At 49.5% G+C, this 12,817-nt stretch overlaps 1 protein-coding gene across 2 annotated transcripts in view; it reads right to left on the reverse strand.

The window, feature by feature from the left end:
- The window catches only part of PSME3IP1 (proteasome activator subunit 3 interacting protein 1), a 232,585-nt gene that overhangs the window by 63,527 nt on the left and 156,241 nt on the right, over nt 1-12,817 (reverse strand). The window lies entirely within an intron of this gene.

Raw genomic sequence — 12,817 nt, forward strand, 5'->3', positions numbered from 1 at the left:
CCAGGTTTGGTCCCATTGTTTGCTTTTCCTTTGGTGGGATTCACAAGTGAAGCCCGCCTCTGGCTCCAGGGTGTCTGGGGTAGGCAGAAGTGAGGGAGGTGCCTCAAAACTCCCTGTGCTAAGTCTCCTAGGAGACCCAAATGCACTCTGTGGTGATTGGCCGGCTGACGGTCCGGCAAGGACAGCCACCCTTCTGGCTGACTGACAGCTAGGCTGGAATGAATGGGAGAGAACTGAACAAAAGGCGAGTCCTTCGCCTTGGAAGGCAGAGTCGACCACTGGATGAAGGAACCTAAGAAGAACTTGAAGAGGACGCCTGCTGCAACTCCTGGACTGTTGGTTTGCCCGGTGAAGCCCTGCTGCTGTGCTGAAACTCCAAATTCGTTTGGAGAAGCCCCTGCAAGGACGACTTCACCCTTTGAGTTTGTGGGACCAATCAACTTCAAAGTAAGCCACCTGGACATCCATCTCGGAGCTGGTTGAATTTCCACAGAGTTGCTACTGGAAACCATATAGCCAGGGAGAGGAACACCAGATTGTGTGCATTGCTTTTAAACTGGCCAAGAGCTCCAGGAAGATCCTCCGGACTCCCAGGAAACAGGACTGACCGAGCCTGAGCCCCCTCAACAGAGTGCAGGACCCAAGAAGCAAGGAAAGTCCATCTTGACAGCCAGGAGCCGCAGTGTTGCTATTTGTGCGGTAGACGCGAGGAGCTGAACACTGAACAGCCACTGAAAGTGAAGTTTGCCGGTTGCGAGCTTTGACCGTCCCAGTGCAGTGTAGGAGCCCCCCCGACGTCCTCCCTCTTGTCCCCACGACTGAGGTCCACTAACAGTGAGATCTGCAGAGCTGCACAGGAACAGGAGTCATCTGTTGCATCTTTTTCTTCATTTTAAAGGTACTGTACAAAATCTAAGAGAACTCACCTCTTGCTGTAGAGTTGCTTGCATCTTGTACTACTCACAAATCTAATCAGCTTGTGGCCCTACATTTGATTCTTCTTTTCTTCAAAGACTTCTAAAACATTGTGCAAAGACTTTTCCATGAACCTACCAGAAGTGCTTCATCCTATATAAGACTTTTTGCCCATTGACTTTGGCATAACCTATTGTACTGTATGACTCTTCTTGAGGGGATCCAAAAGTATTTGCATGCTTAAGAATATGTGTGGTCTCTTGTTTGTTCTAAATAATATTTTCCTTTGACTTATTACTATAGGATCCTAAATGCAACAGTGATAAATTAATGTCCCCAGCACCCTAGCAATTGCAGTCACCTGAGGGTGTAGGTAGTGTCTGTGGGCCATCCCAAAAGGGTACCTACTGATTTAGAGATATTAAAAGTGTGTATTTCATGAGTGTTACTATTACATTGCTCCCTTCTGAAGAAGGCTTATTCTAACTGACTGATACATAAATTAATAATTGTTTTTTTCAAGAAACCTTGAGTGTAAGAGTTTATTTGAATACTTGTAACTGTAAATCTCTGTGTAACTTCACTACAGCTCACATTGACCCCGCATAAGATAAGCCTGGCTGCTCAACACACTACCAGAACCGTCTAGTACAAGCTTATACCAAAGGTTGGGTTTCCTATACCTGTAGTCAGAGTTGTTTGTAGTGTTCCCAGAGGGTACTGCATACAAACTTGTAACACCAAGCATTCAAAGGAGGAGTAGACCTGCACAGGAATGATGGAGGCAGGGATCCACTCCAGGAAGCTCAAGGCAACACCCACACCGGGACGGATGGATCTGGGCGCGGAGAGGATCTTGTAGTCATCAGGGAGGAGTTTCAAAACCTGTGACAGACCTGGCCGTAAGCCATGTCTTGTGAGACCGAGACCATCAAGGTTGAGTTCTTCCAGGAGACGGCAGATGTCAGAAGAGCTGACAGCTGATTGAGAGTTTAGAGTGGAAATGTGGAGAAGGTTGCCACCCTTGAAAGACTTCCGGGGAGGGGTACAGGTCAGAGGTACTCCCTGCGGAAGTGTAGAAGGAACCCGAGGGTGGACAGAGGAGGAAGAATTGGAAAGGTAGCCAAGAAGGAGGAGGAAGGCGTCAGAGAGGTGGCAGAGAAAGGAGGTAGGGAAGCCGAAGAAGGGAGAGCAGGAGAGAAAAGGAAGTTGATGAGGCGCGGGAAGCATCTATCAAAGAGGAGGAGGTTGGCCTGAGTGCCTTGGACCAAGACTGTGCCATTTAGATAAACATTAATGATGATCAAAGATGAGTGGAAGGGGGCCAAGTGGGCCTCCCACCGGGTGCCACCATTAATGGGAGAGGAGGAAAAGGAGAGAGCACAAAGACCATATGTGGTGTCCATAGGTCTGGCGAAGGAACGACAAAGAGGATGTCAGTCAGGGTCTGTCTGGTGGAAGTGCTGGTACAGGTATCAGCGATAGGGAGGCCTGGGTTGGAGACCAGGATGTCCTTTTTGAACTTCTTCCTACCACACTTAGTGAGGACAGGATAGTCAATAGAGAAGCCGTTAGAGAAGATAGGAGAGAGAGAGCACCATAGAGGATGCAGAGGGAAGTGAGAGGGGAGAAAGAGGCGGCGGGGCAAGGGGTAGGGGTGCACAGTAAGGGGGGAGATACTAGGGGTGGGCACAAAAGGAGGGGTGCAAGCAAACGAGACAGGAACAATTTGGTAAAATACACAATGGGCTCAAAGAGACAAATAAGAAGAGCAGTCAAATAGATGTGAAAACAAAACCAGTTAACGGAGTAAGAAAGAGGGAACCTGAAAGAAAAAAAGGACACAACAGGGAACAAACAGACAGAGCAAGGGCTAAGTAAATGAACAATGATCAAAGGGAACCTACGGAGAAGAGTGAAAAAACAAATGGAGGTAGGCAGTACAAATAACAGCAGTCAAAGATAGCAGATACAGGAACAGTGTAGTCAAGCAAAAAGAGGGCCTAAAAGAAAAACAAGAGCACACAGCGTGGGTCAGGGAGGGCAGGGGCCTGCAGGGGAACAGGGGACGCGCAGGTGCTAACGAACCAAGAATGGAAGGGGCGCAAAGCACACGCGATCAAGGATAGCGAGGGAACCGTGCGGCCGATGGCCGCGAAGGCACGAGCGTATCCACGGATGAAGGGGCACGGAGCACACGCGATCATACATTGCGAGGGACCACGCGGGATGAGGAAGCACAGGCGCAAGCGCAGCCAAGGATGGAAGGGCGCAGGGCACATGCGATCAGAGGAATGCGAGGGACCACGCGGGCTGAGGACACACAAGCGCAAGCGTAGCCAAGAATGGAAGGGGCGCGGGGCAGACACGATCATGGATTGCGAGAAACCACACGCGGGCTGAGGACGCGCAGGCGCGAGCGTAGCTAAGGATGGAAGGGGTGCGGGACACACGCGATCAAGGATTGCGAGGGACCATGCAGGCAGAGGGTGCACAGGCGCAAGCATAGGCAAGGATGGAAAGGGGTCGGAGCACACGCGATCAGAGGATTGTGAGGCACCACGTAATCAAGGATTGCGAGGGAGGATGCAGGCAGAGGCCGCACAGGTGCACACAGGTCAGGGATTGCGAGGGCCGTGCAGGCACGAGGGAGGCAGGGAAGGAGGGGCGGGGAGCACACAGAGTCAAAGACTGCGAGGGAGCCACGTGGGCAAAGGACGCGCAGGCACGAGCTGAGCCAATGATGGGAGGGGCCGCAGAGCACAAGTGATCAGGGATTGCGAGGGAACTACGCAGGCAGAGGACGCAGAGACGAAGACTAGGAAGGAAGGGGCGAGGAGGGTGAGCTCAGGAGGGGTGCAAAGGAACCACGCAGGTAGTAATCAGCAGGGAAGGGGTGCACCGGGCCAAGGGGCAATGGCAGAGGGGCAGGTCACAGGGGGACGCAGTCAGGGGAGAAGGCCAGTCAGTGGGGCTAAGAAGCATAGAGCAAGCTAATTCCCTGCATCTTCTTATCTGGCAGCTGCAGACAGGAGGGTGAGTCGTCCGCATTCACTGTTTGCACTGCAGACCCCTTCGCCGCCAAACACCTGCGTCGCTCAACACTGCAGTCTTGTCCTGCAAGGGCTTTGCCGCAGAGGGTCTGAACCTCAGATTTTATAGGCTCGGTAGCGTGGACGTAGCAAACGTGCTATGTTTAGTTGAGAAGCGTCTCCTGCACACTGGCGTCGCGCAACACTGCGGTCTTGTCCTGCGAGGGCTTTGGCTCATGCAGGTAAAGCGGCAGTAAGAACCCAAAAGAGCCAGATAGGAGAAGTAGAGAATCCATGTAAGACCCATGCTGGAGAACCAGAGTTACTGTTAAGTAACTTGTTCCTTCTCCAGCATGGGGTCTTACATGGAGCCACATGATCATGAATACGATTACACAGCAGTACAAATATACAGCCACGAGCAGTGGCAAGGCTCAACATTAGCACTACACGTATCCCTGGAACAGACTCACTTCATGCAAACAGGTTGCGAAGCATTGCTTGGCCAACTCAGGACTCCTCCTTGGAATTCTTGTTGACACAGTAGAACCATGTGAAGGTCTGTGTAGACCTCCATGCAGCAGCCCTGCAGATGCCGATCAGGGGAACACCAGAGGGAAACTCTGTAGTTGCGACGATGGCTCTGCTGGAGTGGGCTCTAGGTCAGCCTGATAGGGGTCTGTTTGCCAGGCAATGGCAATGCGCGATACAGCCAGAGAGCCACTGGAGATGGAAGCCTTAGAGAGGGCCGTCCCAAGTCCCATAGGTCAGAAAGCAACAAAAAACTGAGACGTCTTTCGAAGTGGTCTGGTGCGTGCCACATAACACTACAAGGCACGTGAAACATCCAGTTACTGCAACGCCCTCTCTGCCGTTGAAGATGGGTTACCAAGAAAAACCAGCAAGATTAAAGGTTCCTTCAAACAAACGTCTGACAGAATCACAGGGAAAAAGGGCAGATAAGTCTGCACAACCATCTTGGGAGGATGGAATGACAGATACAAAGGTTTACATGAGAGAGCTTGAATTTCCACAACATGCCTGGCTGAGGTCATAGCTACTAGGAAGGCCGTCTTCCAAGACAGAAACTTCAAAGATGCTTGATGCATTGGCTCAAAAGGTGGAGCCATTTGCTTTGACAAAACCACAGTGAGCTCCCATGTTGGGGCTGGAGCCTTCACCAGAGGTAATGTCCCGAAGAGGCCCTTGAGGAATTCTTTCACACGTCTGAGACCACAGGGAAGAGCTTGCCAGGAGCCAGAGTATACCGGGATATGGTGGCCAGATGCACTTTGATAGATGCATGGGCTAGCCTGAACTTAGCAAGCAGGAGCAGATGAGGCAGAAGCTACAGGACTGTGACTCGCAGTGGAGAAATCCTTTGTGAACGGCAACACACTGTAAAGCGTTTCCACTTGTGCTTATAGCAGGAAAGCGTTGATCGAGCTCTGGCTGTTGCTAGAATGTTCTTGCATTCCAGAGCTATTAAGTAGTGTCCGAATTGTAGGGCTGCAGGAGCTAGGACGCTAGGTTCAGAAACTCTGGGTCGTGGTGTAGGATTGGTCCTCATTCCCTGGGAGAGGAGGTCAGGAAGGGGAGGTAGTTTGATGGCTGGAGCAACTAACAGACGGAGAAGGTCTGGATACCAGATCTGCATAGGCCACGCCAGTGCAGTGAGGATCATCCTGCAGCAGAATTGTCTCTGTGTATTGATCACACCTAGCACATGGGGGAATGGTGGAAATGCGTATAGGAACAATCCTCCTCCCAAGGGAATGAGAAGGAGTCTCCTATACTCTTGCTCTGAGGATACCTGCTGGCAAACCTCTGGTATTTGAAGTTTGCTCCCTTGGCAAAAAGGTCGATTTGAGGACGACCCCACTTGCTGAAGTGAAGAGATATTTTGGTGTGCTGGCGTTCCCACTTGTGGCAGCACTGCAGCTTCCTGCTGAGCGAGTCTGCGATGGTGTTGTGAACACCTGCCAGGTGAAACGGAACCAGGAACATCTGCTGAGCGATGGCCCAGTGCCAGAGGTTTTGCGCCTCCTTTGAGAGAATAGGAGAGCGAGTCCCACACTGTTTCCAGATGTTAAACATAGTGGTTCTGTTGTCCGTGAAGACACGGACCACTCTCCCCTGAAGCTGAGGCTTGAAGGACTTCAGGGCCCAGAAAACTGCCCGCAATACTAAGATGTTGATATGCAACTCCTCCTCTTCCAGAAGCTAGAGGCCCCTGGTGTTTAGCTGGCCCATGTGGGCGCCCCAACCTTCCAGAGAGGCATCGGTTATGACCTCACCTGATGCACAGGAGTCTGAAAGGGAGCACCTTGCGAGAGACAAGGGCGAATGGACCACTGATGCAGGGCTTGATGGAAGGCCCAATTGAGGTTGATCCTGTCGTTCCATGAACCAGTGACTGGCTTCCATCTGGCACCCAGAAACTCTTGAAGGAGTCTCATCTGTGGTCTGAAAAAGGGCAACAGATGGATGCACAAGGGCATCATCCCAAGCATGGACTTCATAGATCGGACTGTTGCAACTCGAGCTGCCGATAGCCGCGGGACCTTTCCCAGGATGGCCTTTACACTGTCTTCCAAAGTAGCCGCAAGACATGAGAGGGTGTTGAGATGGGATCCCAGGAATAGTGTGTTCTGAGATGGTGCTACACATGATTTCTGATAGTTTATTGAGAATACTAGAGAAGTTCGTGCCTGGATGCTCTATGTGGTGTGCTGGATTTGCGGTTGTATACTAATTGACCTTTTCACAATTGACCTCGGGAGAATTGACCTTGGGAGAATTGACCTGATTTAGAAGGTCAATTAGGACATATATGTGGGGGGGAACCCCCCCCCGCAACCCCCGCCCAATCCAAAACCCCCTGCAACCCCCCACCCAATCCCCTTATATTATTTATAATCCAAAACCAACCCAATACATTTATAAAATAACTAAAATAATATAAAGGTCAATTGTGCAGAAGGTCAATTAGGACCACTAAAATTAGGTCAATTGTGCAAAAGGTCAATTGTAAAAGGTCAATTTGGGTAATACCGGATTTGCAGCACATGAAAGCAGGAATCAGATCCAATCAGCCAATCGTCTAGGAAGGGATAGACGCAGATTACCTTGCGACACAGGTGCGCTGCTACCGGAGCCAAGCACCTGGTGGACATCCTTGGGGCCGATTTTCAGCCTAATGGTGAACTAGTAATGTCTTCCATGAACGACAAAAAGCAGGAACGTGTGGTGATTGCGATGAATGGGGATGTGGAAGTAAGTCCTCCAAGTCGAGGGTCGCCAGGAAATCACCTTTCAGTTTGGTGAGAGCATGCTACAATGTCACCACTCTGAATCTTTGGGACTTGAGAATAGGTGTAGGCGCTGCAAGTCTAGAATGGGTCTCCACCCTTCAGGAGGCGCAGAGGGACTGGTTTAATTGCCCCTTTTTAATATGGCTTGAACCTCCTTTAGTAGCTGTGCCACGTGCTGTTCTGGTCTTGGGATGACAGGATGTGACCCTGTTGGATGATATCAAGCACCCATTTTTGTCTGTGGAGATGTGCCACTGGTCGAAAAACTGATAACCGGCCTCCCACTGGAGTGCGAAAGTGAGACCCTGGGCTGGGTCAGGCTTGCTTTGGCATCTGTGTTCTGGAAGCTGCAGCATGACGACACTGGGCTCCACCTCTGTAGGATTGGGAATGTTCCCTATATGCCTCCTGGGTGGTTGAACAGGAGGGCTGACAACAGGGTGAGGTGAAACCTTTTGAGTACCTCAAGACCTTCCCTTGAGAGGAAAGAAAGGACAGCCTCCTATGTTGGAGAGTGCGCAATGAGCGTGCCATTTCAGTGTCTGTCTTTGTCGCCTGTAGGGGGTCGTCGAAGGCCTTCCACTCCATTGCCCAATTGACTAAAGTTTGAATCTGCGATGTCCAAGGTGACAGTGATTGCATGGTCGGAGGCTAACTCTCCCTCATGGAACAATGCTAGGGCCACAGCCTTCTTGTCTTCCGGGAGGAAGTCAAGGTGGGGCCCATCTTATTCCAAAGCGCTCTGTCATACCTCAACAGAATGGCCAACGCATTGGCGGTCTTTATACGAGACGCCGCCGTTGTGGCGATGCGCTTCCCAGTCGCATCCAGCTTCTTACCCTAGAACAGGAAAATGGGTTAGGAGACCTTTTTCTAGCCACAGCAGAGACCACAGAGTCCCTTGATGGTTGAGATATGAGGCACTTCAGGGCTGTGTCAGGGACCCAGTACTTTTTCTCCAAGCAGTCTCGTTTTGCAAGAGTTGTGCTAGGGGTCTTCTTCCAAAATGTCACCCAGAAGGGGAACCAAAACAAAAGTCTTCCTGGAGGACTCCCGCATTCAAAAAGGAAGTCCTCCTTCTCCTCAGGAATCAGGTGGAACAGCTTTACAGCTGGGAAGATCACTGACTGAAACAAACTGATCTCGTCTGGCGGAGAGTCCCTGGAGGGCACCTCGAAGTGCGGAAGCTCCCAGGAACGTAGTCATCAAACTCATCAGTCCCCCGAACATCCTGGGTGGCGACAGTATCGGTATCAGTGTCTGTCTGAGCTGTCTCTTCCAGTACAGAAGGCGGTGCAACTGGCAATTGCCGAGGGGCAGCCGGGGCTGGATGAGACAGAGGACTCCTTGCTGGAGCAATTTTGGGTACTGCCGGGAGACGCTGCTGGATTTCTGACACCAACGTTTGGAGAATGGTAAAAAAGTCCACTGACATCTCTTGGCGCTGCAGGAGCCTGTGCCGGATCATGGTGAGATGGCTGAGCCCCTTGTCGAGGCACTGGCAGAATGGCATCAGGCTCTCCCTGACTGCCCTTTTGGTCGGAGTAGAATCCCTCTGGTAGGTCCTCCTCCAAAGGATTGAATCACTGGAACTGGGGAGGACACTCTGTGTGGCCTTGGTGGGTGTTGGGAGGAATGAGTGAGGCAGAGGCATCTCTCTCCAAATTAGAACACCTATGAAAGGAGGCTATAACTGGGGCCTGCGCTGCAGGTAATGGTGTCATCGCTGAAGTGGCCAGTGCCGGAACAGCCGAGGCAGCAGGGCCACTCTGGGAGTGGCAGTAGTAGTTGTGGAAACAGTGACTGTGATGGACAAGCCTGTCTATAGGATCAAAGTCGTCGACGGAAGACCAGTCTTCATGGACGCGGTCAATGGGGTAACAGCCTTGGTGGAAGAGGTCGTCGATGGTGGAGCCGCCAACGGGTCCTTCGACGAGGTCCGTGACGACAACGAGGTTGTCGGCGATGAAGCCGCTGACGGGTCCCTCGACAGGGTCCGTGATGATGAAGTCTAATGTTTCATAGCTGGTGTCAACGATTTCCTCGCAGACGGGACCTGGCCGTTCAACGGTAATTACCCGTTGGTGGGGAGGGCAACAACGACCAGTGTCTCTCAGACGGGGGCTCTGCAGCCGCGGTGACCTTCGATGAAGACGCCAGAGCATGAGATGACTTAGACTTTTTTGTTATCTTCCCCTGGGAAGGGTCCTCCAAGGATCCGACCTCTTGTCAGAGGGAGCACGCTCTTTGGGCCTACAGACTCTGGAAGAGGCATGACTGCAGAGTCAAGCAGAGTCTTTGGAGCTGCTGGTGGCTGGAGTTTGAAGCAGTAACTTTTCTGTGTCTACACTGAGTGGGCATTACCCTGCTTAAGAACTGACTCGCACCGCAGAGCGGTCGCTGAGTCAAGCAGAGTCTTTGGAGTCCAGAGTCCTTTCGTGACTATGTCTGCAACTCAAGTTCGCACAAAACTGAATGGCCTCTCTGAATTGACGTCTGCCTCCACTCAAATAAAGGCACGCGCTCAAGCGTGTCGAGATCTCGAACTGGGAGATGAACCACGAGCGCAAATGAAATGGAGGAAAACGCCAAGAGTGCGCAGCGAGCGTCAAAGTTAAAGTTAGCCTGCCAGTGTAGACCCTGCTCGGTAAGTCTATCTCGGCCCTCGTGTGCTCCTCCTTGCGGCCGACCCGGGCCATTTCAATGCACTGCCGCCCCCCTAGTCTTTCACGGCAAGACTAACGAGCCCGCTAACTCCGACACAAACATTGCGGCTGAAGTGGCCTCTTTTTCTTTCTCTTCTTCTGTCATTTGCTCTGACACCTCATCTGTGATGTCCACAGGTGCGCTCTCTCATAACACTGTGTGCGGACTTACCAAATTCCCATACTGTGAATTCTTGCATGGGATGCTGGTAATCTTACGAATGATGCGAACTCTATAATTCCAAGAAAAAACAATGACGAGCTTGTGAACATCGATCACCCTGTCCCCGAACATAGCTCTCAGGGCTCACCGGTTCTCACAGCTCGGAACCCTCCAGCAATTGTAGTGCAGGAAAATCCAGCCACTCCTGCAAAAGTTTGTTCTGACCAATGCGACATCTGCTCTATTTCACCAAAAACAACCTTCACTCTCACCAAAAGCTCATCGCAAGTCTACATCACGTACAATGCCGAGCCTAAAATCGATGATGTCTTTCATGCACCCTCGTCTGATGCTTCTGAATTTCCTGTGCCTTTTGAAAATGACGTGCTGCTTACTGGATGTTCACACCAATCTCATACCAGCTCATGTCATGAACCCAACCGTGATAGAAGAAATTCACTTAACATAGTGAACAAACTCCTATTTGATCTATTGCACCTAAATAAAATAAACAAAATGGACAAAAATAAAGAGGCGTGTCTTGACGCTGAAAAAGTGGCTAATGAAAATCGACCAAAATCTCCAAAAGATGCCATTTCTGAAATACCATCTAAAATAAGATGGGTAAGTGGCCCCAATAAACGAAGAAGAGTCGACTCAAGTCCTTCACCCCAATTGTTATGCTCACAACGACACTTGAGAAAACAAACAGCACACCTGGAAGGACTTGCGCTCACAAAAGAACAGCCTATCAGGCATAGTGACAACTCTTCCAGCTCAACATCATCTTCCTCTACTGACTTCATTTATGGAGCGCGACCTTCCTAAAATTCGAAAAACCAAGTGCAGGACTCGCACAAGGCAAGTTGAACGAAAAGACGACATAACTAATAAGATCTTACAGGATGTGCAACTAATCTTGAGGTCTACTTTGGCAATAACAATCTCGCCATTTATTAAACTATATGAACAAATAAATGACAACATCAAAGATTTGAGAACACTGGTGGCCTTGATGAATTCTAAAGTGGTAAACCTTGAAAGTGACAATACACTATTCAAATACACCTACCACGAAATGAATGCCAGGATCGAAAATTTGCTGTTCAGTTTAACGGATCAGAAAAGAAATTGCAATGTGGGAAAAAAACTGTTTGTAGAAGTGGCAAAGGAAGCCCTGGCACTACTGAAAATGAAAGAGCACTCCGTGGGAAACAAAAGCAAACAGACTAATCAAAAGCCGTCATTACTGCAAAATGACAGAGAAACGACGTCACAAGACGTCCCGACAACATCAACTGAAAACAAGCACATCCCGGAATTGCAAACACCAAACAATGAAGCCCAGGCTACACGGACAACAAGCAGTGCTGTGGTACCTACAATGCAAACACCTAATGAGACGGTTATAGACCTTAATGAGCATCATGATTGTTCTAAAAAAAAAACAAAGTAAAAGTTGCCACAGGAAATAAAACCAATGAGGACACACCTCTGTCACAAACTCAGACGGAACTGAGAGATTCAAATCAGATGGAACAAGTCTCTAACACACCGGATGATCCAATCGTAGCATCGGACACTATTGAAGCTCTAACTATGCAATCTTTATTTGCCAGCGCCGTGCAAAGCTACAAGGGGACCACAAATCCCACCTTACTCGACCACCAACCGTCAAATACCTCAGGAAACTTAGTGGGATTCAATAAAGCCAACCCTGACGCTAATGGCTTGTGTTCCTCCAAGGGCAAAAAAACGCCTGAAAACTTTTCCATTTTTGACAAAAACGCTTTATCTTCAAAGCAAGTTATGACAAAAAACTCTGAACAAAAAAAAACAAAGAATCAGCGCCCAAAAAATTGTCGAAACTGTAACAGCTCGAGGAAATTCTTGCGCAACATAAAAACCGTCAACCTCACAGTAAATACAAATGGTGTTGCCACACAAGGGCCCAAAAAAACAAGCAACGTTGCAAAAACGTTGGCCGATTGCCCAAATGAAGAGATTGGTAACTGTGAAGACTCCACAAACGATTTGATCAACATGTCTAGATACGATGACGATTGTTTGGACACTCAAGAAAAACTGCCATTGGATGAGATGACAAAAGCTGACTCAACAAACAAAAATTTGCCTCCACTAAACTTGGACGCTGACAAAACTAGTAACCAAACTACAAAAAAGTGTTCAACTGTGTCTGAATTCCAGAATAACATACCAACACAAAAAATTATAGCAATTGACCGGTGTATTAATCCAAAAGTAGTCTCTGCGGGAAGAATCTGCACGCTGGTCCTACCGACGCCTGACGTACCAACAACAGAGACCAAAAGCAATCAAAGTTTTGTGACTCTGAATGAAAGATGACAACAGTACCTGCAATAGAGGCACTGATTAATTTAACCTCACAAGAAAAATCTTTAGCAGACCAACCAGACAACTACAAAGTTGTCTTAGGTGGAAGAATCTGCACCTTGATCCAACCGGTGTCTCTTGCTAGCAACTCAATTGCAAAACCTAACTTTACACTTACGACGTTGAGTGAAAGATGGAACAAACTTGACCAACAGTATGGATGTACACAACAGGATGGTCTAAGGGCTCGTTCCACTGTGGCCCTCCCTAATACGGCAACGAGACCTACGCCACCCTGTATTAATAGATCTAAAGTTAACTTCCATCACTACT

This window comes from Ambystoma mexicanum, chromosome 1p (assembly GCF_040938575.1).
Source record: "Ambystoma mexicanum isolate Mex_15411 chromosome 1p, UKY_AmexF1_1, whole genome shotgun sequence".
Lineage (NCBI taxonomy): Eukaryota > Metazoa > Chordata > Amphibia > Caudata > Ambystomatidae > Ambystoma > Ambystoma mexicanum.